The sequence below is a fragment of the Giraffa tippelskirchi genome, chromosome X (assembly GCF_054371585.1).
Source record: "Giraffa tippelskirchi isolate mGirTip1 chromosome X, T2T-mGirTip1v1.2.pri, whole genome shotgun sequence".
Lineage (NCBI taxonomy): Eukaryota > Metazoa > Chordata > Mammalia > Artiodactyla > Giraffidae > Giraffa > Giraffa tippelskirchi.
The window spans coordinates 79,118,696-79,146,239 of record NC_137289.1 but is presented as its reverse complement, the minus strand read 5'-3'; positions in this window follow the sequence as shown (position 1 = coordinate 79,146,239).

The window sequence follows — 27,544 nt, the reverse complement described above, 5'->3', positions numbered from 1 at the left end:
TCCTTTTCCCTAATCCAAGTTGCTCTTATTTCATGTTATTTCTCAATTAAATCTTTTAAAGGGATATCTGATAATGAATCAGTACTTGAGAAACCAAGCATCACACTCGGAGAGTTGGAGAACTCAGGTTTATTATACCGGCGGGCCCAGAGAAGTTAACACTCCAAGCTCTGAGCCCCTAAGGAAGAGATTACAGAGTTTTTATAGACAGACTATAGTGGGCAACACTAGCTATTAATAGGCTGGTTTAAACTAAGGGGTTTCACATGCGCGGGAACAGCAGTCAAGATGGGGAGGGGGTTGCCTGACCTTTATATAGACAGGCATGATTCAGCAAGTTTACAAAGGCCAGGCGATTGCAAAGAGCAGGACAAAGGTGAGAGAAATAAACTCCAGTTCCTAGTATTGCAAGTCCCCACTTTCACAGACTACATGATCTACATGATCTAGACTTTACAAGGGGCAAGCTGAGTTACAGAGGCAGAATGAGCAGGAGGTTATGAAAAATTTTAACTTTTCCTCTTCAGTTGGTTTCTAAGTAGGATACTTCCCAGAGGAAAATAGCAAAGTGAAGACAATTAAGGGCTAAAATGATTAGGTGATGTGTTGTGTAGCTGCTGTTTAAGACCCTTCAAAACTCACATGTCATAGGCATAAATGGCTATTGATTGATTCCCTGGCCCTATTTAAAATAATCTCTTTCAACCAATGCAGACTGTGACAGATTGTAGAAACAAAGGGTGCTCAATGAACTCTTGCTGACTTGAGGTAAGTTGACTAGAGACCTGAAAAAAGTATGTTTCCTTATGATTAATTGTAATTTACAAAGTAAAAACTCACATGACTGCTGACTTCTAGACATGTGTCTGGGAAATCATTTCCACTCAAGGACATCATGCAATATTAAATAAATTAATCTGTATAGCTATTCTCATAGTTGGGGCCCCAGCTTCCTATTTGACATGTTTTTGTCATGGTGATTAGGCAGTGCACCCAATCACTAATTTTGTATCCGTATCTCTGGCCAATGACTTCACAAAAGGAAAATTATTTATATCAATTTTTATCGTCTGGAATTTTGGCAATCTCTAGAAATCTTGGTTGGAATTTTTAAATTTTTATCTAAACAATATATGTTCTACCTAAGTAGTTGAAAGGTAAAAGCAGAAATAAGTAAAAGGATGCACTAGGTATCAAAGCTGTTTGTGTGATCCCTTAAAGCCTATGAAATAAGCTAGTTCAGAGCTTTAAAAAGGAATGAATCAGATCACATGCCTTCATTTGAGAAAGTGCCTGATTAGGTCATTCATTGACTCCCTTATAATTTCCTTTTCAAGTACCCAGAAAAAACGGAAATGAAAAACAAGAAGATATAGGCTGAAGCCTCAAGCTCTCAGAAAATTTATGTACATACAAGAATTTTATTTGGTACAAACAGATTTCTCACATTAAACTACAATAAGATATCAATGTGTGGACTGGGAAGGAATGCTAATGGAGTAAAGAAAACAATGACAAATAAATAGGGTGAAACTCAATAAATAAATAATTTAACTGTCACCAAAATGGATTGTGTTTTTAGGATATATGATTTCTTCCAAATAGAGGAGGCTTGGCTTTGGCTCCCACTGTCCATATTTATTCTCTCCTTGCACATACAAGGGGCAGTTGATCCAAATTACTCATCCTATATAGTTCTCTTTCAGGCTCCTGCCATTTGTTTTCCTATTCATTTCTTGTACAAAGACTAGCCTATAGAAGGAGTGGCTTGGGGGTGCCCAGAGGCATCTCAAAACAATGGCTATGGGTCCTCTGCTTAACTCTTCAACTGATTAAAATTCTGTGTAGCCAGAAGACAGCCTGTCTCAGGGCCTTGGCTTAAAGAGCAGATGGATTATGGCCACTGCTCCTCAATTGATTCATTATTTAGGCCATTAATTTTCTTCTCACAAAAAACATCTGTCGTCTGATGCTAGAGGATAAACTGATATTAGCTGCAAGCAAGTTTAATAACAAGTTCATCATCTATGATTGTGTGTTAAAACCATTGACAAGAGTTCAGAATGTATGCAAGTGTTTCAAAAGAAAGGACACTGTATAAACAGCTTGGTTTAGAAACATTCTCAGACAAAAGATTAATTTGGTTTTGTTATTTATAAATACACTTCCACTCACTTTTTGGCAATGAGACATTACAAATCATTTTAAATAAGAGAATAAATATTAAAGAACTTTTCAAAATATGAAGTATGATAAAATATGAATTTGAATTTTGTTATTCCTACCTTAAATTATTTTTATACCAGGTGGTAAGAAGAGCATCATTATTATTTTAGATTATGGTATTGGTTCCATACCACCTGGGGCTTCCCAGATGGCTCAGTGATAAAGAAGATGCCTGCAATGCAGGAGACCTGGGTTCGATCCCTGGATTGGGAAGATCCTCTGGGGAAGGAAATGGCAAACCACACCAGTGTTCTTGCCTAGAGAATCCCATGGACAGAGGAGCCTGGTGGGCTACAGTCCATGGGGCTGCAAAGAGTTGGACACAAGTGAAGCAACTGAGCACACATGCATGCATGGTATTGCTAACAATAGACTGAATATATCCTATATTATTCCATGTTTATGGGCTAGATTCTTTCTCCTTCCAGATTCTATTAAATCATATTTTGGTCATTAAGCTTGACCCTTGCAAAATAGCTGAAGAGTGCCTACTACAACTTTGTTACCTTTTATTTACCTTTTTTCTTCTTAGATTAAAACCTCTCCTTTTTTACTGTCTCAGCAGGTTTTGCTTAGGAAAAATTATCCTGGGGAAAAATTCTGCTATTAGTCTTTTACATCTTAGTATAAATGTGCTCTTTCTCTCAAATAAGATATTTGTAGCAAAGGTTAATATATCAGTGGGAAGTGAAAGGATTCTGGCAAAGAACTTGACTATAAAAGGATACATATGCATGTGCACATAGATTTGTGTATATTTTTCTGCCATTCCTGAAAACACACTTTCATAGGGTGGCTGGTTATTCTGCCTCTGTGCCTAACTGTCTGAATTGGCTGCAGGCAGGGGTTTGGCATCAATCTGTAGAAGTCAAATGACCAGATTTGTTGCCAAAAATAAACAGTTGTGTGGGTGGGCCTAGCAAGACATTCACAACAGACATCTGGCTTGGACAGTCCTGTAGGCTTTAGCATCAACATGTTTCTTCCTGTCATTCCTCTGTTCCATCCTATGACTGCTGGAAATTTGCCCAAAGGTGAATTTTCTAAGAAGGGTGAATGAATCTGTAGTGACCAGCCTCAGATTTGTAAACTAGTACGTATTTCAACTCCTAATTCAGAGGAAGTTGTGAGTCAATGACAAGAGCTAGTCCCAATAGAACTAGCTAGGTTAATCCCAATAGAAATTACTGGTTATTTTAAAGCATCTGAATTTCCTAGCACATAGAAAAAGACATTTCAATTTAGTCAAAGCTAAATGGACTTTTCTCTCAATTCTCTTTAAACAAAGATAAAGGGGATTTCTGCTTCCCCCTTCTCCATACATTTCCTCTCTTTCTCCCTTATAACTTATGCATCAATAGTTTTTTTTTCTCTTCTTCTCAAGATGAAAATCTACCTTTAGCATGCATGATGCAAGTTATGAATGAGAACTGCATCTGTCTTTCAGGACTAAAGTGCAAAGACAGACACTTTAGGGAACTTTCAGTGATTGTAGCAGCCAAAGTCATTTTTCTGAGGCAAAAGTTCAGTCAGTTGGCCATTTTGTTAGTTCGGTATGTTTCTCCTTCCCTATTTCTTCAGCCCACTGTCTACCACTCAACACCCTATTCCCATCCCCTACTACCATTTATGAAATTTTCAATGTTGATGAATTGCTTTAGAGTTGTTGAGAAGAGTAGTTCTCAGAGTTAGATATTTCATAAACTGTTCAGCTGCAAGAAAAATTTATTTGACCAACACAGGTCTACAAGTCTGCTAACTTTTCATTCTACCAAATAATTACATATCTAATGCTGCTGCTGCTGCTAAGTCGCTTCAGTCATGTCCAACTCTGTGTGATCCCATAGACGGCAGTCCACCAGGCTCCCCCGTCCCTGGGATTCTCCAGGCAAGAACACTGGAGTGGGTTGCCATTTCCTTCTCCAATGCATGAAAGGGAAAAGCAAAAAGTGGAGTCGCTCAGTTGTGTCCGACTCTTAGCGACCCCATGGACTGTAGCCTACCAGGCTCCTCCATCCATGGGATTTTCCAGGCAAGAGTACTGAAGTGGGTTGCCATTGCCTTCTCAGACATATCTAATGCTATCTACTTATATTGTGAGTTCACATAAGAAATATTATTTTAACATTACAAAATACAAAATGAACAAAATATCAAGTTAAAAAAAAAAACTATATTATTCTCTTCTTTGTTCGTATTTTTATTTCACTGTGATACCTGTCTTTTGGTATGTAGATGAGAAAGGCATTTGAGAACCACTGCTGTAGACATTACCTGGTTTACCAGTGGACGGATAAGCATAGATCATGAAATCTATGCTCATGACTTTTATATCCACTATTTGCTTAAAAATGTTGTATTGGTTGATAAACTCAAAAGGACTTAAAACATGCATTTTTTATCAACAAAAATGTATATATGAGACATTCAATTAAAGTTTGTGTAATTGCAAAAATAAAGAGTGATCTTGTCTATGGATCATCACAGACCTGTGTTTGCATGATTTGAGGAATACTGTGAAAAATCTCTGTACCTTGTTACTGCATGCATGCATGCTAAGTCACTTCAATCATGTCCAACTCTTCGTGAACCTATGGACTATAGCCTGCCAGGCTCCTCTGTCCATGGGATTCTCCAGGCAAGAATAGTGAATTGGGTTGCTGTGCCCTCCTCCAGGGGATCTTCCCAACCCAAGGAGCAAACCCATGTCTCTTAAGTCTCCTACATTGGCAGGCAGGTTCTTCCATGTTCTTATTTAAACTCTTCCATTAAAGATTCAACTCTTGGTGCTATAAACAAACTTTAATTAAAAATTCAAATGCCTCTGGAAAGTTAATCTTATTCTGTAAAATGTTATCAGTTGTTTGTACAGTAAGTTCCCTACAGATCAATGAGCTCGTTTGTAAGTTAGCCTAGGTACCTAACTAACACAATCAGCTACATAGTATTGAACTGTAATAGGTTTATAATACTTTCCACACAAATAATACTTTAGAAAAAACACAAAAGGCGATGAAAACATTTTAAATCTTACAGTATAGTGCCTTAAAAAGTATAGCAGTACAATACAATAACTGACAAACGGGGACTGACATTAAGTGAATAAGCAAGAAAAGTTATTGACTGGAGGAGGTAGAGGAGGGGAGATGGTAGAGCTGAAGGATCATCAGCAGTAGGGGATGGAGTGCAAGCTGCAATTTCACTCATGCCTGACATTGATAAAACACATGTTCACATCTTTGCAAGTTTGCAACTTGAAGATTCATATGGAGGGGACTTGCTTCACTTTTAGGTGAAATGCTTTTCTCCTAAAAATTAGCTCTGCTAAAGGCATTGAAAGAGTGAAAGTTTCTTTTCAATTGAAGTACAATTGATTTACAATGTTGTGTTAGTTTCAGATATACAGCAAAGTGATTCAATTATATATATGTATACACACCCGTGTGTGTGTGTGCTAGTCTGTCAGTTGTGTCTGAATCTTTGTGATCCCATGGATTGTAGCCCACCAGGCTCCTCCGTACATGAAATTCTCCAAGCAAGAATACTGGAGTGCATTGCCATTCCCTTCTCTAGGGGATCTCCCCAACCCAGATATAATTTTCAGATTATATTCCAACATAGGCCATTGCAGAGTATTGAGTAGAGTTACCTGTGCTATACAGTAGGTTCTTATTATAAATAGTTATCTGTGTAATGTATAGTAATGTGAGTATGTCAATCCCAATTTCTCTATCTTTTCCCACCACCTTTCCCCTTTGGTAACAATAAGTTTTTTTCTACATTTGTAACTGACTTTCTGCTTTGTAGATAAGTTGTACTCTTATTTTACATTTGTACTCTTTGCTTAGATTCTGCATATAAAAAATGTCTTATAATATTTGTCTTTCTCTGTCTGACTTAGTTCACTCAGGATGACAATCTCTGCATCCATCCATGTTGCTGCAAATTGCATTATTTCATTCTTTTTTATGTCTGAGTAATATTCAACTGTATATGAGTGCAATTGTGTGGTAGTTTGATCATTATTTGGCATTGTCTTTCTTAGGGATTGGAATGAAAATTTATCTTTTCCAGTCCTGTGTCCACTGCTGAGTTTTCCAAATTTTCTGGCATATTGAGTGCAGCACTTTCACAGCATCAATTTTTAGGATTTGAAATAGCACAACAGGAATTCCATCACTTCCACTAGCTTTTTTCATAGTGATGCTTCCTAAGGCTCATTGACTTCACATTCCAAGATGTATGGCTCTAGGTGAGTGATCACATCATTGTGATTATCTGGGTCATGAAGATCTTTTTTTGTACAGTTCTTCTGTGTATTCTTGCCACCTCTTCTTAATATCTTCTGCTTCTATTAGGTTGATACCATTTCTGTCCTTTTTTTGAGCCCATCTTTGCCTGAAATGTTCCCTTGGTATCTCTAACTTTCTTGAAGAGATCTCTAGTCTTTCCCATTCTGTTGTTTTCCTCTATTTCTTTTCATTGATCACTGAGGGAAGCTTTCTTATCTCTCCTTGCTATTCTTTGGAACTCTGCATTCAAATGGGTATATCTTTCTGTTTCTCCTTTGCTTTTCACTTCTCTTCTTCTCCCAGCTATTTGTAAGGCCTCCTCAGACAGCCATTTTGCTTTTTTGCATTTCTTTTTCTTGGGGATGGTCGTGATTCCTGTCTCCTGTAAAATGTCACAAAACTCTGTTCATAGTTCACCAGGTACTTTGTCTATCAGATCTAGGCCCTTAAATCTATTTATTACTTTCCACTGAATAGTCATAAAGGAATTGGTTTAGGTCATCCCTGAATGGTCTAGTGGTTTTCCCTACTTTCTTCAATTTAAGTCTGAATTTGACAATGAGGAGTTCATGATCTGAGCCATAGTCAGCTCCTAGTAATTGTATATATATAGTAAATATATATATGTACATATATAATTGATTCATTTCACTACACGCCTGAAACTAACATATTGTAAATCAAATATACTCCAGTATTTTTTTATTTTAAAAGAGCAGAAGACTTGAATTCTCAATTTTCTCAAACAGGAAGTAAAGAAGGCCAATGGTACATTAAAAGATGTTTAACAGGAACCCAGATAATCATGATGGTGTGATCACTCACCTGGAGCCAGACATCCTGGAATGTGAAGTCAAGTGGGCCTTAGAAAGAATCACTATGGACAAAACTAGTGAAGGTGATGGAATTTCAGTGGTACTATTTCAAATCCTGAAAAATGATGCTGTGAAAGTGCTGCACTCAATATGCCAGAAAATTTGGAAAACTCAGCAGTGGCCACAGGACTGGAAAAGGTCAGTTTTCATTCCAATCCCAAAGAAAGGCAATGCCAAAGAATGCTCAAACTACCTCACAACTGCACTCATCTCACTTGCTAGTAAAGTAATGCTCAAAATTCCCCAAGCCAGGCTTCAACAATAGGTGAACTGTGAAATTCCAGATGTTCAAGCTAGTTTTAGAAAAAGCAGAGGAACCAGAGATCAAATTGCCAACATCCGATGGATCATCGAAAAAGCAAGAGAGTTCCAGAAAAACATCTATTTCTGCTTTATTGACTATGGCAAAGCCTTTGACTGTGGGGATCACAATAAACTGTGGAAAATTCTGAAAGAGATGGGAATATCAGATCATCTGAGCTGTCTCTTGAGAAACCTGTACGCAGGTCAGGAAGAAGCAACAGTTAGAACTGGACATGGAACAACAGACTGGTTCCAAATAGGAACATGAGTATGTCAAGGCTGTATATTGCACCCTGCTTATCTAACTTATATGCAGAGTACATCATGAGAAACACTGTGCTAGAAGAAGCACAAACTGGAATCAAGATTACCGGGAGAAATATCAATAACCTCAGATATGCAGACGACACCACCCTTATGGCAGAAAGTCAAGAGGAACTAAAAAGCCTCTTGATGAAAGTGAAAGAGGAGAGTGAAAAAGTTGGCTTAAAGCTCAAAATTCAGAAAACTAACATCATGGCATCTGGTCCCATCACTTCATGGGAAATAGATGGGGAGACAGTGGAAAAAGTGTCAGACTTTATTTTTGGGGGCACTCCAAAATCACTGTAGATGGTGATTGTAGCCATGAAATTAAAAGACACTTATTCCTTGGAAGGAAACTTATGACCAATCTAGATAGCATATTAAAAAGCAGAGAGATTACTTTGCCGACAAAGATCCGTCTAGTCAAGGCTACAGTTTTTCCAGTGGTCATGTATGGATGTGAGAGTTGGACGGTGAAGAAAGCTGAGCACCGAAGAATTGATGCTTTTGAACTGTGGTGTTGGAGAAGGCTCTTGAGAGTCCCTTGGACTGCAAGAAGGTCCAACCAGTCCATCCTAAAGGAGATCAGTCCTGGGTGTTCGTTGGAAGGACTGATGCTGAAGCTGAAACTCCAATATTTTGGCCACCTGATTCGAAGAGTTGACTCATTGGAAAAGACCCTGATGCTAGGAGGGTTTGGGGGTAGGAGGAGTAGGGGACAACAGAGGATGAGATGTTTGGATGGCATCACCGACTCAATGAACATGAGTTTGGGTAAACTCCAGGAGTTGGTGATGGACAGGGAGGCCTGGCATGCTGTGATACATAGGGTCACAAAGAGTCGGACACGACTAATTGACTGAACTGAACTGAACAGGAACATTAAAAAGCTGATCATCAAAGGAATGCAAATCAAAGCCACAATGACAACACCTTATGACTGTCATCATGGTTATTACCATATAGACAAATAATAAATGGTGAGAGTGTGGAAAAAAGAGAGCCATAGTATAGTCTTGGTGGGAATGTAAATTGCTGCAGCCACTATGGAAAACTTTATGGGAGTTCCTCCAAAAATTAAAAATAAAACTATCATATAATGCAGCAATTTCATTCTTGAGTATATAGCTGAAAAAAATCCTAAAACATTCATTTGAAAACATATATGAACCTCAATCCCTGGAGTAGAAAATGGCAACCCAGTCCAGTATTCTTGTCTGGAAAATCCCAAGAATAGAGAAGCCTGGAGGGCTACAGACCAAAGAGTCTGACATGACTGAGGATGCACACTCACACACAAGCACCTCAATATGCATAACAGCATTATTTACAACAGACTAGATGTGGAAGAAATCTAAGTTTCCATCAGCGGATGAATAAGGAATATGTAAAATATAAAGGAATATACTATATATATACACATACATACAATGGAATATTATTCAACCATAGAAAAGAATCAGTCACATTCTTCATGGTTTATTATATTATTTTTATACAGAAATGTTGGAATATAAAGATAATATATGAAATCTCAGACACCATGGTTAGAATGTATATATTAATACAATATATATGAGTCTAAGGTCTAAAATCTTTGCCTGAAGTTTGGAGAAAACAATATCTTATATTCATATAATTTGACCATAAATAAGCACAAGTAACCTTGTTAATAAAAAGAGACCATAACAATTTTCATGAGTTGATAAAATTCTATGTGTTAAAATAAAGTTAAATCTGCCCTGAAGTAATTTAGGCAATGTAAATTATTCATGTGGCCATCTTTATTTGTGTTATTTTAGAATTTTTCAAATGCTTTCTTTGTTCCTCACATTTTTGATAGCTAAATAAATTTATATAGAAATTAAGTCATTTTTTCCTAAGGTGATATTTCTATTTCAAGGCCAAACCGGGGCTAGAATCCAGGTCCCTTGACAAGTCAGCCCCATCTTTTATTAAGACTCACTGGTGATTTCACTATTATGAGAAAACTTGATTCCCAAGAACTCTAACTCTTAGCAGATGTTTTGATTTTTAAACTCATGCAGTATAAAACGGGGGAGGTATATGATTTTCCCCTGGACACATAGCATCTAAAGTAGCTCAAAGGTATTTGTGGAGCTTATGATTTTTATGAAGAAAAATAAATTGTTTTGCTGTTAAATATAAGGAAGCCATAATAATATTATTCCTTTGATTTGATGTGAGTTGTTTTTATTTGAAGTACAGTTGATTTACAATATTGTGTTATTTTCAAGTGTACAGAAAAATTATTCAGTTATTTTTTATTACATTCCATTATAAGTTATTACAAGATGGTGAATATAAATTCTTGTGCTATATAATAAATCTTTGTTGCTTATCTATCTTATGTCTATAAGTTTGTATCCATTAATCCCTTACTCCTAATTTGTCCCTCCTCCAACTCCCTCACCCGTTTAATAACTGTTTGTTTTATATGTCTGAGTCTATTTGTTTTGCATATGGATTAATTCATATTGTTTTTTCAAATTTCACATATAATTGATATCATGTACTATTTGTCTTTCTCTGTCTGACTTACTAATACTTTACTAAGTACAATATTCTCTAGGCCCAACCATGATCTCCGTTCATTACTGTGTTTAGTTTCCATGTTCAAGACATAGAAATTATAAGCATGTAATTAAAGCACTTTGAAAATTATTAGCTTTTAAATTCTGTAAATGAAAGGATTTTAGTGAAAATATTATGTGATTTACTTCATTTCTGTAAAATTTCAGTCCCTTTATTAAAAGATCTTTATTATAGTCACTAATTGGCAGATTGATTTCTCCAAAAGAAATATCTAAACCAATCGACAATGAGGAAGGATAAGTACCTTATCATTTCCACTCTAGCAGTAATATTGTCCACAGTACAAGACTAATAAAATGACAAAGCAATTATTCATTAGTAGACTATTGCTTATGTGAAGGATGTGGTATTAAATGTTTATAAATTAATAATGAGACAGATAAGTGTCTCATTTCCATGAAGGTAGGTAAGGGGCGTAAATATTGTTGTTAACCTCAATATGTTATTCTTTATTTTCTGATTTTGAGCATGCACTCATTTGAATGTGCACACGTGCACACACACATGCTCATGCTGTCACTAAGTTATATCCATTATAGAACAAGTACATTCACCCACCTAAAATGCAGGAGACAGAGTAAGAATACTTGATACTCAGTAGTTCAATACTTTCTGAAAACTTGAAACTGATGATTAGATAAGTAAAATTTCCTGTTCAAAATTAGAAATACATTGGGAAAGGATTCACTAGAGTCATAAAAGATTCTTTTTTTTTCCCCTTCACTGAGACCTGCTCAAATATTTCAATATATTCTTAGAAAACAGCTTCTGAAATATAATTGATTTTTTTTCCTCAAAATGACTAAGTAAATATGTATGTTAGAAGATATGGAGCTGAATATATAATCCATTTTTCTTAAACAATGGGACTAGAGATGTTTTGTAGATGTAATTATTCTGTACTTTTCTTTTGGTTTTACCTCGACTTTCAGTCTAGGCAGCTTTATTTCTATGGGTTCTATGGGGCCAGACTAAGGCAGGAATGATAGAAGAAGAAACTGAATTAGGGAGCAGTTGTGAGTTTTCACCCCAGCCTTGAGATTTACATGACAAGTAATCCTTTGATTCTGAGTTTCTTCCCATTTATACATTGGTGATTTTAATATCTACCCCCTAGGGCTATTTTGAAGATGTGAAGATTCAAAACTTAAGTGTATAAGAATAAAATGCCTCAATTTTTATAGCAATTAGCTGAGTTTGAGAAAATGCAAGTGTAAATTAAGTTAAACAACCACTTTGATTATTCTGTCTGGCTAAATTGTAAAGTTAGTGTCCATATGACTAAATTTCTGAGCCTCAAATGAACTTACATCTAAATTAGGTAAGAAATTAAGGAAAACCATTTACTTCAGGCTTGTAAATCCACAGAAAGTCTATCTTGCAAACAACATTGACTTGCTGGATCCTAGTGTAATCCCTCCTCTTAGCCATCACCACCTTCTATAAGAAGCTTTGAGAATATATTTAACATTTCTTTATAGCATGCAGACATTTGCAAAGCTGCTAGAGAAAAAACCCCACATCAATGGAAAACAAGTTAGAAAACAAAAGACAAAATGTATGAAATTTCTCATTTCTGTCTACCTGACTAATTTATATTGGCTACAATATTGAATATTTAAGAATTAGATGTGAAGTCCGGTTTCCATTAAACCTAATACCTAGCATCTTGGCCAACCCATGGAAGAAGTACTTTTCTTCATCCATACAAGTTTATAATTCTAAAATTATTTTAATGGTGTGTGGGTGTGCATGTATGCTGACACATCTTTCTCTCTCTTTTGGATGTAATTTCAAGTTCTGAAAAGAGATTAAAAAACTTATTGTTGTTCAGTCACTAAATTCTGTCCGACTCTTTGTGACCCCATGGACTGCAGCAAGCCAGGCTTCGCTGTCCTTCCCTATCTCCCAGAGTATACTCAAAATCATGTCCATTGATTCTGTGATGCCATCCCACCATATCATCCTCTGTCATCCCCTTCACCTCCTGCCATCAGTCTTTCCTGAGTCTTTTCCAATGAGACAGCTCTTTGCATCAGGTGGCCAAAATATTGGAGCTTCAGCTTCAGCATCAGTCCTTCCAATGAATATTGAGGAATTATTTCCATTAGGATTGACTCGTTTGATCTTCTTGAAGTTCAAGGGACTCTCAAGAGTCTTCCCCAGCACCACAGTTCAAAAGAATCAATTCTTCAGTGTCCAGTCCACTTTATGGTCCATCTCTCACATCTGTACATGACTACTGGAAAAACCACAGGTTTGACTATACAGACTTTTGTCGGCAAAGTAATGTCTCTGTTTTTTTAATACACTGTCTACGTTTATCATAGCTTTTCTTCCAAGGATCAAGTGCCTTTTAATTTCATGGCTTCAGTCACCATATATAGTGATTTTGGAGCCCAAGAAAATAAAATCTTCCAGCTTCCATGTTTTCCCCAACTGTTTGCCATGAAGTGATTGAACCAGAGGCCATGATCTTAATTTTTTGGAAGTTGAGTTTTAAGCCAGTTTTTTCACTCTCCTCTTTCACCTTCATCAAGAGGCTCTTTAGTTCATCTTAGCTTTCTGTCATTAAAGTGTTATCATCCACATATTGGAAGTTGTTATTTCTCCAAGCAATCTTGACTCCAGTTTGTGAGTCATTCAGCCTGGCGTTTTGCATGATGTATTGTGCATATAAGCTAAACACGCAAGGTGACAATATACAGCCTTGATGTAGTACTCCTTTCCCAATTTTGAACCAGTCCATTTTTCCATGTCTGATTCTAACTGTTGGTTCTTGATCTGCACACATGTTTCAAGAGAGTCAAGTAAGATGGTTTGAAATTCTATTCTCTTTAAGAATTTTCCAGTTTGTTGTGATTCATACAGTCAAAGGCATTAGCATCCTCAATGAAGCAGAAGTAGATTTTTTCTTTTTTTTGGAATTCCCTTGCTTTCTCTATAATCCAACGGATGCTGGCAATACGATCTCTGGTTCCTCTGCCTTTTCTGAATCCATCTTGCACATGTTGAAATTCTTGGTTCACATACTGTTGAAATCTGGCTTGAAGGATTTTGAGCATTACTGTACTAGCATGTGAAATGTGTGCAAATCTATGGTAGTTTGAGGATTCTTTTACATTGCCTCTCTTTGGGTTTAGAATGAAATCTGACTTTTCTAGTCCAGTGGACACTTCTGAGTTTTCCAAATTTGCTGGCATATTGAGTGCAGCTCTTTAACAGCATCATCTTTTAGGATTTGAAAGAGCTCAGCTGCAATTGCATCAACTCTACTAGCTTTATTCATATCAAAGCTTCCTAAGGACCACTTGACTTCAAAATACAGGATGTCTGGCTCTAGGTGAGTGACCACACCATAGTCATTATCTGGTTCATTAAGACCTTTTTTATATAGTTTTTAGTGTATTTTTGCCACTTCTTAATCTTTTCTGCTTCTGTTAGGTCCTTGTCTTATTTTTTGTCCTTTATTGAGCTCATCTTGTTCTTTGGTATCTCTAATTTCCTTGAAGAGATCTATAGTCTTTCCCATTCTATTGTTTTCCTCTCTTTCTTTGCATTAGTCACTTAAGAAAGACTTCTTATCTCTCTTTTCTATTCTCTGGAACTCTGCATTCAATTGGGTATGCCTTTCACTTCTTTTCTCAACTATTTTTAATGTCTCTCCTCAGACAATCATTTTGCCTTCTTTTTGTGGGGATGGTTTTGGTCACTGCTTCCTGTATACTGTTATGAGCTTCCATCCATAGTTCTTCGGGCACTCTGTTAGGTCTAATCCCTTGAATCTATTTGTCACTTCCACTCTATAATCATAAGGATTTGATTTTACATGAGTTGCCTAGTGATTTTCTCTACTTTCTTCAATTTAAGTCCCAATTCTGAAATATGGAGCTGATGATATGAGTCACAGTCAGTTCCAGGTCTTGTTTTTGCTGACTGTATAGAGTTTCTTCATCTTCAGTTAGAAAAAGTATAATCAATCTGATTTCGGTGTTGATCATCTTGTGATATCCAAGAGACAACTTGTAGAGTCGTCTCTTGTGTTGTTGGAAGAGGGTGTTTGCTACGATAGGTGTGTTCTCTTGGCAAAACTCTGTTAGCCTTTGCCCTGATTCATTTTGTACTCTAAGGCCAAATTTACCTGTTACTCCAGGTGTCCCTTGACTTCCTACTTTTGCATTCCAGTACTCTATGATGCAAAGGACATCTTTTTTTGATGTTAGTTCTAGAAAGTCTTGTAGGTCTTCATAGAACTGTTCAAATTCAGCTTCTTCAGCATTAGTGGTTGGGACATAGTCTTGCTTTACTGTGATCTTGAATGGTTTGCCTTGGAAAGAAACTGAGACCATTCTGTCATTTTTGAAATTGCACCCAAGTACTGCATTTCATACTCTTTTGTTGACAATGAGGGCTACTCCATTTCTTCTAAGGGATTCTTGCCCACAGTAGTAGATATAATGCCCATCTGAATTAAATTCATCCATTCCGGTCTATTTTAGTTCACTGATGCCTAAAATGTCGATGTTCAGTCTTGCCATCTCCTATTTGACCACATCCAATTTATCTTGATTCATGAACCTAATATTCCATATTCCTATGCAATATTTTCCTTACAGCATCAACCTTTGCTTTTACCACCAGCGTGCACGTGTGAAGTGGCTTCAGTTGTGTCCAACTCTTTGTGACCTTATGGACCATAGCCCACCAGGCTCCTCTGTCCATGGTATTCTCAAGGCAAGAATACTGAAATGGGTTGCCACTTTATTTTCCAGGTGATATTCCCAACCCAGGGGTGGAACCTGAGTTTCTTAAGTCTCCTGCATTGGCAGTCTGGTTCTATGCCACCAGGGCCACATGGGAAAAACCCTGCACATCCACAACTGGGTGTGGTTTCCACTTTGGCTCACCTTCTTCATTCTTTCTGGAGCTATTTCTCTGCTTTTTCCCAGTAACATATTGGACATTTACTGACCTGGGGGTTCATCTTCCAGTGTCATACCTGTTTGCTTTTTCTTACTGTTCATGGGGTTCTCAAGGCAAGAATACTGTAGTGATTTGCCAGTCCTTTTGACAGTGGACCATGCTTTGTCAGAACTCTCCACTATGACCAGTTCATCTTAGGTGGCCTTGCACTGCATGGCTTATAGCTGCATTGAGTTATACCAGGCTGTGATCCATGTGATCATTTTGGTTAGTTTTCTGTGATTGCAGTTTTCATTCTGGAAGCTGTGGGATTGTAGTTCTTGCTTCTTCAGTCTGGCATCTGATAGATGAGGGTAAGAGGCTTGTGAAGCTTCCTGATGGGAGGGACTGGCTGTGGGGAAAGCTGGGTCTTGTTTTGGTGGGCAGGGCCATGCTCAGTAAACTTTAATTCAATTTTCTGCTGAAGGGTGGGGTCGTGCTCCCTCCCTGTTAGTGTTTGGCTTGAGGCAGCCCTGTCCAGGAGTCTGTAGTCTCTATGATATGGCTACAGGCATCATTTTAAGGCTAATGGTAACCTCCTTCAAGAGGACTTATGCCACAAGTTCTCAGATTATAAGAAATTTTTAAGTCTGTGGAAGGGCAGTGTTGAAATTGGGCAATGTTCATTATCTAAAAAATTTAGCCCTTGCCTTTACCTTACAGCTGTAGGATAATCACATCAAATGGGGGGAAGGGAGAAACATTTAAGTGTTAGAATGAGAAGTCAAGTCTCTCTCTTGCAAACTCTCCTAAAGACCAAAGATTAAATCATAAGTTGTTGTTTCATTAGGGACAGCTTACAATGTTTGACTTTTGCTTTAGTGTGAACTAGCCTCATTTCACCCAGATATTATCACTTTGAAAGATTCTATAGAAGAAAAAAGAAAGTTTTACAAAGGTACTGTTGACTAAATATATATATATATATATATATATATATATATATATTTATATGTACAACTTGAGAGTTGTCAGTTAAGTTTTATTTGGGGCAAAATGAGGACTGCAGTCCAGGAGGCAGCATCTCAGATAGCTCTGAGAGACTGCTCCAAAGCAGCAGTGGGGGAAAGTCAATATATAAGGTTTTGGTGAAGGGGAAGTTCAATACCATGAAGCACTCATTTTACAAAAGGTTTTTTTTTATTAGTAATAAGGGTCTGATGTCACCATGAAGGGATTTAGTACTTCTTTAGATATGAGGAGATGCAAGGATTGAGATCAGAAAATGTGTTTCTATAAACATCCAACTATCTAAAGACCTGTCCCACCAGATTCCCTGGAGTGCCTCATTCCACCCTGAACTCCCTCGGGGCTTGTTGAAGGTCAACATCTATAGCAGCATGGGGTTCAACCTCCATAGAGGCAGATGGCAAACGCCTTTGTTGTTCAGTCATTGGCAATGCTCTTGGTAAGTGCAAATTTGTAGTTGACAGTTTCATTAAATCAAACAGCAGTAAGCATACTGAATCAAATGACATGTTGGAGCTATGAAACCTGTCTTATCTTTCACACTTTTCTCCTATGCCCCTGTTCCACTAGTGCAGTACTTAGGTATATACCAGTTGATTAGCAGGGAGCTGTTTGCTTAGTTATAAAAAGAAAAAAACAAACAAACAAAAAAAACAACTTTGCTAATGTAATCTTAAAGCCTTGTTAGTTCACACACAGACATTTAGTTCTGAATGGGCTCTGAATCTGAATACTTAGACTGCTACTCTCTGATAAGTGAAGGCTTGAATCAGCCTTCAAGCCTTCACATAAACCCTATTTATTTGAGTCACCCTGATTTTATTCTTCTGTTTTATTTATTTATTTGGAACCTCAACCTTTGCCCTTGGGGTGGACGTAAAATGCTAACACTCCTTGGGTCACAAACAGAATGCAATTTTGAATAGTTCATTCATGGGAACTATTTGTTTGAGGGGGCTTTTTTGTCAGATTATTGGCCCTGGTTGTAAAGGCACAGGCAAAGATGTGATGAGCCTTGCAGGAAAAATTTAAAAAGAGGTAAACAGTAAATGCAGGCATTTTGCAACATAGCTAAAAATAAATTGCACTACAGGCAATTATGCAAGTTTTACTGGATACATTAAAAAGACATTAAATGCACAGCTGTTTTAAGTGTCTTTTAAGCTGATAAATTAACTGTCTAATAAATTGTAAAATTTGTCAGCTAATAATGCTATTTTATCTGCTCTAACATATGCCTTCCTAGTTCATGAAGCATTATTGTAAGTGCCAAAAGGAGATAATGTGCATTTTACAGTGTTATGTCTTAAGTGGAATGGATCATTGGCCATGAAGAAGTGTGTTAATAAATCTCCTAGGCTTTGTTAATTGCACTCAATGAAGTGTCACTGTTAAAACACAAAAGATGTGATAGAGAAAGCTGAACATAATGTCTTTCAGTTTTACAATTAACAGTTCACTAGGCAAATCGACCAAAAAGACCATAATTTGTTGAAGCCTTATTAACTTACATTTTTCTAGTCAAGGTCATAATTGTGGATGGCTTAAAGCTATCTTTTAATGCTCATCACAAAGAATAACCTTACTGGAGAGAAGAAATGTGTTTGTTTTTTTTTCCCCTCCAAGTTGCATGAGATATGTACTAAGCTCAAAAGAAATGAAAATAAAACAGCACCAAACCAAACAATGGTCTTTCAGAATCATTCACCCTAAAGCACTTGTGTTTTTTCCTTGATTTCAAAAAAAAATGCAATTTTTGATTGGTTGTCCCAAGGTGATAAGTGAAGAATGTTAGTGCACATAATATGAAATTAAAAGGTACTACTTCAGAGGCCATTAAGTATGACCACTTAGCCATTAAAATAAGCAATTATAACAAAATTTGAAAGTTCAGTTTGTGTGAAAATGATGTAGTCTTTCCTTCCAAATTCAGCACCAGATATCAGTATACTCAATTTAAAAACAATTTGAAAATATCTTTCACATAATTTTTGAGAAAGTTACAATGAGTCATGTTGTTTAAATGTTCGAGCAGAAAGTGTTTTCTTTGCCTCTTATTGTGGCAAATTTACCCTTGCACAATTTTTATTTCCTTGTCAGTTTGGAATTGTGACCTTGCAAAAGCATGAGTTTCACCTTTAATAATGATGTGGCTTGAATGACATTCACAAATCATGCATGTGTGGGTAAAGCAAGGGGAAACAATGAAAATGTATGCAACCTTTAAAACCAAATGGCTTAATATTTTGGGCCACATATTACATATATGTTTGTTGTCGTGTAAGATCCACCAAAAGACTTAGAAATCGAAAAGCAAATTTGAAGCAATTCCATAAATCCTGCATTCGAGTCTCAGAGCAATTCCTGACTAGCAAGTGAGCCATTAACTCCCAGTTTATTTATCTATAAAATAAAACAACGTATTTTTCACTTTATGGAAAACATATGGAGAAACAGTGGAAACAGTAGCAGACTTTATTTTGGGGGGCTCCAAAATCACTGCAGGTGATGGCTGAAGCCATGAAATAAAAAAGACTCCTACTCTTTGGAAGGAAAGTTATGACCAAACTGGACAGCATATTAAAAAGCAGAGATATTATCTTGTCAACAAAGGTTCATATAGTCAAGGCTATGGTTTTTCATAGTCATATATGGATTGGAGAGTTGAATTATAAAGGAAGCAACCTAGATGTCCATCAGCAGACAAATGGATAAGGAAGCTGTGGTACATATATGCAGTGGAATATTACTCAGCCATTAAAAAGAATACATTTGAATCAGTTCTATTGAGATGGATGAAACTGGAGCCCATTATACAGAGTGAAGTAAGCCAGAAAGAAAAACACCAATGCAGTATACTAATGCACATATATGGAATTTGAAAGATGGTAACGATAACCCTATATGCGAGACAGAATAAGAGACACAGATGCATAGAACAGTGTTATGGACTCTGAGGGAGAAGGTGAGGGTGGGACGTTCTGGGAGAATGGCATTGAAACATGTATATTATCATATGTGAAACAGAACACCATTCCAGGTTCAATGCATGAGACAAATGCTCAGGGCTGGGGCAATGGGATGACCCAGAGGGATGGGATGGGGAGGGAGGTGGGAGGGGGGTTCAGGATGGGGAACACATATAAACACATGGCTGATGCATGTCAATGTATGGAAAAAACCACTACAATATTGTGAAGTAATTAGCCCCCCACTACAATAAATAAATTTATTAAAAGAAAAAAAAAAAGAAAGCTGAGCACCGAAGAATTGATGCTTTTGAACTGCGATGTTGGAGAAGACTCTTGAGAGTCCCTTGGACTGCAAGGAAATCAAGCCAGTCAATCCTAAAGGAAATCAGTCCTGAATATTCATTGGAAGGATTGATGTTGAAGCTGAAACTCCAAAATTTTGGCCACTTGATGCGAAGAGCTGACTCATTTTGAAAAGACTCTGATGCTGGGAAAGATTGAAGGCAGGAGGAGAGAGAACGACAGAGGATGAGATGGTTGGATGGCATCACTGACTCAATAGACATGAGTTTGAGTAAACTCTTGGAATTGGTGATGGACAGGGAGGCCTGGCATACTGCAGTCCACGGGATCACAAAGAGTCGGACATGACTGAGTGATTGAATTGAACTGAACTGAAAATAAAGCAAAATAAAAATAAGAGCATTCACCTCATAAAGTTGTTGTCAAAATCAATGGAGAAAATGTATATGAAAGTATTTTAAAAGCCACACTAATATTAGATCTTTTTAATTGTGAGTTAAAATATCAATTGTATAATTCTTAATATTCAAAACATTTTTGCATATGGTATCTCAAGTAATCCTTACAACAATCATTTAAGGAAGGTAGAAGTATTTCTAAAGACAAAATACTTCTAATGGATAATTGAGTATGAAGTGTTATTCTAGAAGCTATAATTCTGTAATCAATAATGTTAAAGAGTTCTCCTCTCTTAAACACTATCGTGTGATTGTGTAATCATGCTGGAATTGTGGTAGAGGCAATTGAAGCTCAGGGAAGTAATTTTCCTAAGGCTACACAGTAAAGTTAGAAGAAAACACCATAAGCCTTCAGATATATTTCAGCTTTAAAAGCCCCTTGAGGCTGTGAAACAATGTCCCTGTCAGCTCAAAGTTTTTTTTTTTCACATGCTCACACTTCTTCACTTAGACCACACAGAAAATAAAAATGAAATAGATCAAATATTAGAAAACATTGTGGGGAAAAGCTTTTATGTTTAATTAGGTCCCATTTGTTTATTTTTACTTTTATTTTCATTACTCTGGGAGGTGGGTCATAGAGGATCTTGCTGTGATTTATGTCAGAGAGTGTTCTGCCTATGTTTTCTTCTAGGAGTTTTATAGTTTCTGGTCTTACATTTAAGTCTTTAATCCATTTTGAGTTTAGTTTTGTGTATGGTGTTTGAAAGTGTTCTAGTTTCATTCTTTTATAAGTGGCTGGCCGGTTTCCCCAGCAACACTTGTTAAAGAGATTGTCTTTGCTCCAATGTATATTTTTGCCTCCTTTGTCAAAGATAAAGTGTCCCTAGGTGCATGGATTTATCTCTGGGCTTTCTATTTTGTTCCACTGATCTATAATACTGTCTTTGTGCCAGTACCATAATGTCTTGATGAATGTAGCTTTGTAGTATAGTCTGAAGTCAGGTAGGTTGATTCCTCCAGTTCCATTCTTCTTTCTCAAAATTGCTTTGGCTATTAGAGGCTTTTGTGTTTCCATACAAATTTTGAAATTATTTGTTCTATTTATGTGAAAAATACCGTTGGTAGCTTGATAGGAATTGCACTATATCTATAGATTGCTTTGTGTAGCATCATTATTTTCACTATATTGAGTCTTCCTATCCATGAATATGGTATTTTTCTTCGTCTATTTGTGTCATCTTTGAATTCTATCATCAGTGTTTTATAGTTTTCTATATACAGATCTTTTGTTTCTTTAGGTAATTTTTTTCCTAGATGTCCATCAGCAGATGAATGGATAAGCAAGTTGTGGTACATATACACGATGGAACGCATTTGAATCAGTTTTAATGAAGTGGATGAAACTGGAGCCTGTTATACAGAGTGAAGTAAGTCAGAAAGAAAAAATACATCATTACAGTATATTAACACATATATATATAGAATTCAGAAACATGGTAACAATGACCCTATTTGTAAGACAGCAAAAGAGACACAGATGTAAATAACAGGCTTTTGGACTCTGTGCGAGAAGGTGAGGGTGGGATCATTTGAGAGAATAGTATTAAAACATGTATATTACTATGTGACACAGATGACCAGTCCAAGTTTGATGCATGAAATAAGGCACTCAGAACCAGTGCACTGGGAAAACCCACAGGGATGGGATGGGGAGGGAGGTGTTGGGGAGTTTGGGACAGGGAGACAGATGTACACCCGTGGCTAATTCATGTTAATGTATGGCAAAAACCACCACAATATTGTAAAGTAATTAGCCTCCAATTAAAATAAATAAATTAGTTAAAAAAAAGAAAAGAAAGAAACCATTGTAGGAGTTGTAAATGTCATGTTGATGTCTGAACTATGTGGGATGGAAAGAAAAGAGAGAAAGAATGTCAATCCTTTTATGTTACACTCAGTAAACTGTTTGAATAGGGCTTCCTCAGAAAACTTCATTTCTGGCCAGAGAAAGGATTAGAAAGTCCTAATTATCCTCACCACCAATTCTTATATTTATTGAGTTTAAATGGGATGATTTGATCTTAAATGGAGATTACATATTTCTCTAAGGTGATCAACCTTCAAATGACCTTAAATAATATTTTAAAGTATATAAATCATCATTAGGGAAAACTCAGTTGTTTGGGAATATGTTTTTCTTTAACTAAAAAAAATGTTTTGATCACTTTTCTCTTTGAATTGATGTTTCAACTTGAGGTTAGATACTGAAAGGGAAGAGGTACAATCAGCTCTTTTGTTGATGTCTTGGCATTCATGTGTAAAAAAGAAAAAAAATTATATATCAAAAGTTACAACTTTCATGAGATTTCTAGGGTAATGGCTGGTGTGCACACAATTGAGAAAGTTAGAATTATCTAAACTTCTGAATATAGTCTGAGTATAGTCAAGTCAAAAAATCGTGTACCATATTGATTTCAAGATAAGAAATATGTTTTAAACAAACTGAATTAGAAAGAAATAAATCAAGAAACCAAGAAAGATAAAAAGATAAGGATAGAGAAGGAGAGGGAGAAAAGAACAGCAAAAGTTAATAAACAGAAACTTCAATTGTAGAGTTCAAAGACCCAAACTGGGGGGCAATCATGTCCTACGATAATAACAGAGCCCAGTAGGAAGAAGAAAGGCTCATTCTTCTTTCTTGACAAGAACTCGTCAACTTTTACCAGTGAAAAGCCATGGACTCTTCTTTTACTATAGCTGCAACTTCCTTTTCCCATTTATAATAGAGTTCTCTTCTCCCTGCTTCATGAGGATTTGCATATAGCTAGCGATGGTTGCAGAACCTAAATTTCAGTTCATTATAGATCTTGCATAAGCCCATTTTTGCTAGAGAGATACTTGGCAGTCTATTTGTTTTAGGTCAACATTTTGTCGGCCCATACAGGGGTCCAGAGAAAAGCCTTGATGACTCCAAGGCTGGTGAGTAAACAGGTGTGGTACCCACATAAGCCCATTGTTGCTCACTGCTTTTGTCACTGATCCTGAAAATTAAAGGTAAGTTTTACTTCTGAATCTGGGATTTGTCCTCTTTGTACTTTAAAGCTCTCCAAGTTTATTCAAGATATTTTGAAAAAGAATTTGTCTTTTCTACTTAAGGCCTTATTCTGTATGTGGGTACTTATTTTTTACTTTGACCTGATATTTTCAATAAGACTTTTCCAGCTGAAACTGGCTAGCCTTCAGCCCATTCTTTCAGGAACAGGGGCTGGTTCATTGGAACAGTGCTTGTTCAGGTTTTAGCCCATTCCTTTAGAATAGAGACTGGTCGGAACTGTTCTGAAAAGCCTTCAACTTATCTTCTCCAGGACTAGTTCCATTCAAACTGGTATTAGGCCTGTAGGCTATTTAAACTGTTTGTGCTATTTGAGGTATTGGAGCTGTCTGAGTTATTCAGGCTATTTGAAAATCAATCTCTTACTCTAGAGAAAAACTAATGAGACATGGTATCCTAGTTATCTAAATATTTTGAGGGTGTCCCTTTAAAGGGGCCCCAGCTGATTTTATGTTTAAAAATAGTGGTCCTTCCTTAAGTGAATTTATTACTAAATGGGCCAATCTGATCAAAAGCACTTCAGAATATCAACAACCATTTTGGGTAACTTTTGCAGTACCCAAACTTATTTTTTCTTAAAAAAATTAATTGAATAACTATAGCTCTAAATTTTCTAAAATTCAATGGAATACCTATTTCAATTGGGATTTTTGAGGCTTTCAAATGTTACTAGGAGACTTAAATTGTCTTTCTGCAATACAATAATTTAAGATTAACTGAAACAAACAAACAATTGAAGAAAGACAAAATGGCTTCCGAGACCACATGCCCTTCTTAGCTTCTTTGGTTCAGGGTATGACTCTAGGGCTATTTTGTCTCTCTCCCTCAGCTCCCTGTGATTAGGCTCCAACTACAGTGCCATTGTCTTCCTTCCCTTATTTACCACCTGTACCTCTGCTATAACTCCAGTTCCCACATTCTAATTCTCTAGCTCAACTTCCATTTTTCCCTGAAACTCTCCTTGGTCCCATTTCCTCTGAACCTATAAGAACTTGACTGTTTAAAATTAAACCTTCTGAGGATTCAGAGGCTAAACACTTAATTTCTTATATTCCCTAAACTAAAATGGAACTGAAAGCCACAGTTAAAATTTTCCTAAAGTAATTAAACATTTGTTGAGGAATTTAATATAATCATTCAGACTGATCAACCTGGCTTTTCTGACGTATTAGCTAGTTCACACATTTGTCAGTGAAGGCCAGACCCAGCATTGGATGAAAACTGCTCATTGGGAAAAACATTAAAGGTCTCTTTGATTACAAAGAAAAGACCAACTGGCTAACTTGTTATATGATTAGACTTGAGCAGTCACTAAGTGAGCAATTCCTAGGGCTTTTCCAAAGTCTGTTGTTTGAAACAAAACTCAGGTTTACACAGAAAAATCTAATGCATTTTTTCATGACTATTAAAATTAACTTCAGATTATTTTTAAAGAAAGTTCTGGTCTTCTGTCAGATATTGATTTTACCTGGGTAGCCTTTAACTTTATTTATTAATGAGCAGAATTACGAGCTTTGCATTCTAGCAAAAAGGATCAGAATGGAATGGAAAATTATCTCCACTCCAGATTTAGTTAACCTGGCAAAAGTTCTGTCCCATTCAAATGAGTCACCTAAAAGGAAGACCACTGAAATTCTTATTTTTCAACTTCTGCAAATTAAGACCCCCAAGTAAAATCAAAAGCCCCTTAGTTTCTGCTATTATTGCAAAGATCCAGGGCATTGGGAAAAGATACTGGTACAAACTAAAGTGCTTCAGGTGCCTTCAGCTCTCTAACCAGTCTTTCAAACATCCTCTCAATTCTCAGTAATAGGGTTCCAAATAGCAATATGGCTTCTTCTAAATCGTTCCTTTTAATTGGCTTGGAGAAACATCCCTTCACATTGGGGATGAATCTTTTTCCAGTCCAAACTGACATTGGGGCTATACTCTTAGTGCACAAATCCTCAGCTATTAAACAACCCCTGCCTCTGAATACTACAATAGTTGAAATTGTGAGAATCTCTAAGGAACTCGAATGGATTTCTCTCTCTGAAATTATTCTCTTTTGTTTAGGCCCTTTGGGAGATACACATAATTTACTCCTTAGTTCCTCTAATCCCATTCATTTATTAGTCTGAGACTTGTTAGAGAATCATCATGTTGGAATTTCTCCCAAAAGGGAGAAATAATTCTAGGATCTGACAGCAGTCATTAAACTAGCCAAACAGGTAAATTAAACAAATCTTCGACTTTTTTTTTTTTTTCTGATAGTACTAAAGTAGATTCTGAAACCATGATCTTTCATCCCTATTGAATCAACTATCATCCTCATGGACAAAATCTCCAAGTAATTTTGGCACAATATATAACACACCTCCCATCAAGATTCAGATAGATCAGTCAAAACCTCTTTCCAAAATTCAACAATAACCTACGAGTAAAGAGTCTTTTTTTAAATAAATTTTTAAGTTGAAAGAAAATTGCCTTACAATAATGTGTTGATTTCTGCCATACAACAGCATGAATCAGCCATAAGTATACATATATCCCCTCCTTCTTGAACTTCCCTCCCACCCCCCATCCCAACCTTCTAGGCTGTCACAGAGTACCAGGTTGAGCTCCTTGTATTTTACAGCAACTTCCCACTAGCTATGGATTTTACAGATGGCAACATATATGTTTCAGTGCTGTTCTCTCAATTCTTCCCACTCTCTCTTTCCCCTACTATGTCCACTAGTATCTCTCTTTTTTTTAATTTATTTATTTTAATTGGAGGCTAATTACTTTACAATATTGTAGTCGGTTTTTCCATACATTGACATGAATCAGCCATGGGTGTACATGTGTTGCCCATCCTGAAACCCCCTCCCACATTCTTTATGTCTGTGTCTCTAGTCTTGCCCTGAAAATAGGTTCATGAGTACCATTTTTCTAGATTCCACATATATGTGTTAATATATGACATTGGCTTTTCTCTTTCTGACTTACTTCACTCTGTATAACAGGTTAAGTCTTTCAAGGCATAAAACCCACAATAGATTACAAGGCTCAAGATCTCACTATTCATCCTACTAGTCCCTGTAATACATTTATTTTACTAGTGAGAAAATCTGAAAGCTGAAGGAGGAGGTTTGTCCAGGATCTCTAAACAAAAAAACAATATTTTTATCCCGTGACATACTGTTGTTCCTAATCCTCATTTGCTACTAACAACCATTCCAACCAGAAACAAATTCTTTACTGTAATTAATTTATGCAATGTATTCATTAGTGTTTCAGTTGATGAAGCTAGCCATACCTTTTTGACTTCATTTAGGGAGGAAAAACATTTGCCTGGGCAGTAATGCCTCAGGATTATGCTGAAACTCCTTATTTCTTATAAATCCTGAAGGCTGACCTGGATGATATAAAGTTTCATAAGGGTTCCCACCTTGCTGAGATATGTAGATGATATGTTTCTTTGCTCTCCTTCTCAAACCACCTTACAGGAAGATAGCATCTACTTGCTAAAGCTTTTAAACTTAAAGAGACATAAGACCAGCAAGCAAAATTTGTAATTTGTCCAAAACAAGGTGTGATATTTAAGGTATGTGATTTTAGAATAAGAGCTACATCTAGACCCAGGTAGGCTTATTAGTATCCTAAGTTATCAAAAATTCCAAAATAGTGATAATTTCCAGGTTCACTTGAGCTAGTTAGTTACTGGAAAATTAGATTTCAAATTTCTATCTTATGGCCAAACATCTGAAGAATAACGACCTAATCCAAGTTTATAAGAACAGGACAACATAACATTTAAGGTTTTAAAACAGAGTTTGATAAACCTGCATGCCCTTGATCATCCCAATTATCAGATTATCTTTATTTTTTTTTCTTCTTGTATATTCCCTTGGGGTACTCACTCCAAAATACAAGGTCCACCATCAATGCATAGATTATTATAGCTAGAACCCAGACTCCATGGCACAAGGGTATTCACCTTGCTTTGGAGCCAATAATACCATGACCTTCTGGGCTAAGACTCTGAGAAAATCATTATGGGACTCTATCTAACTATTTTAGTACTTCATGCAGTAGAAGCCCTCCTGAATTCTCATCACATTCAACAGTTCTGTCAGTAACCTCACCTATGAAGACATTTTGTTAGTTGCTTTTAATAACTCTATAACATTGTAATAACCTTAATCCTGCTAGTCGTCTCCCCTCCATTACCAACAAAGTCCTT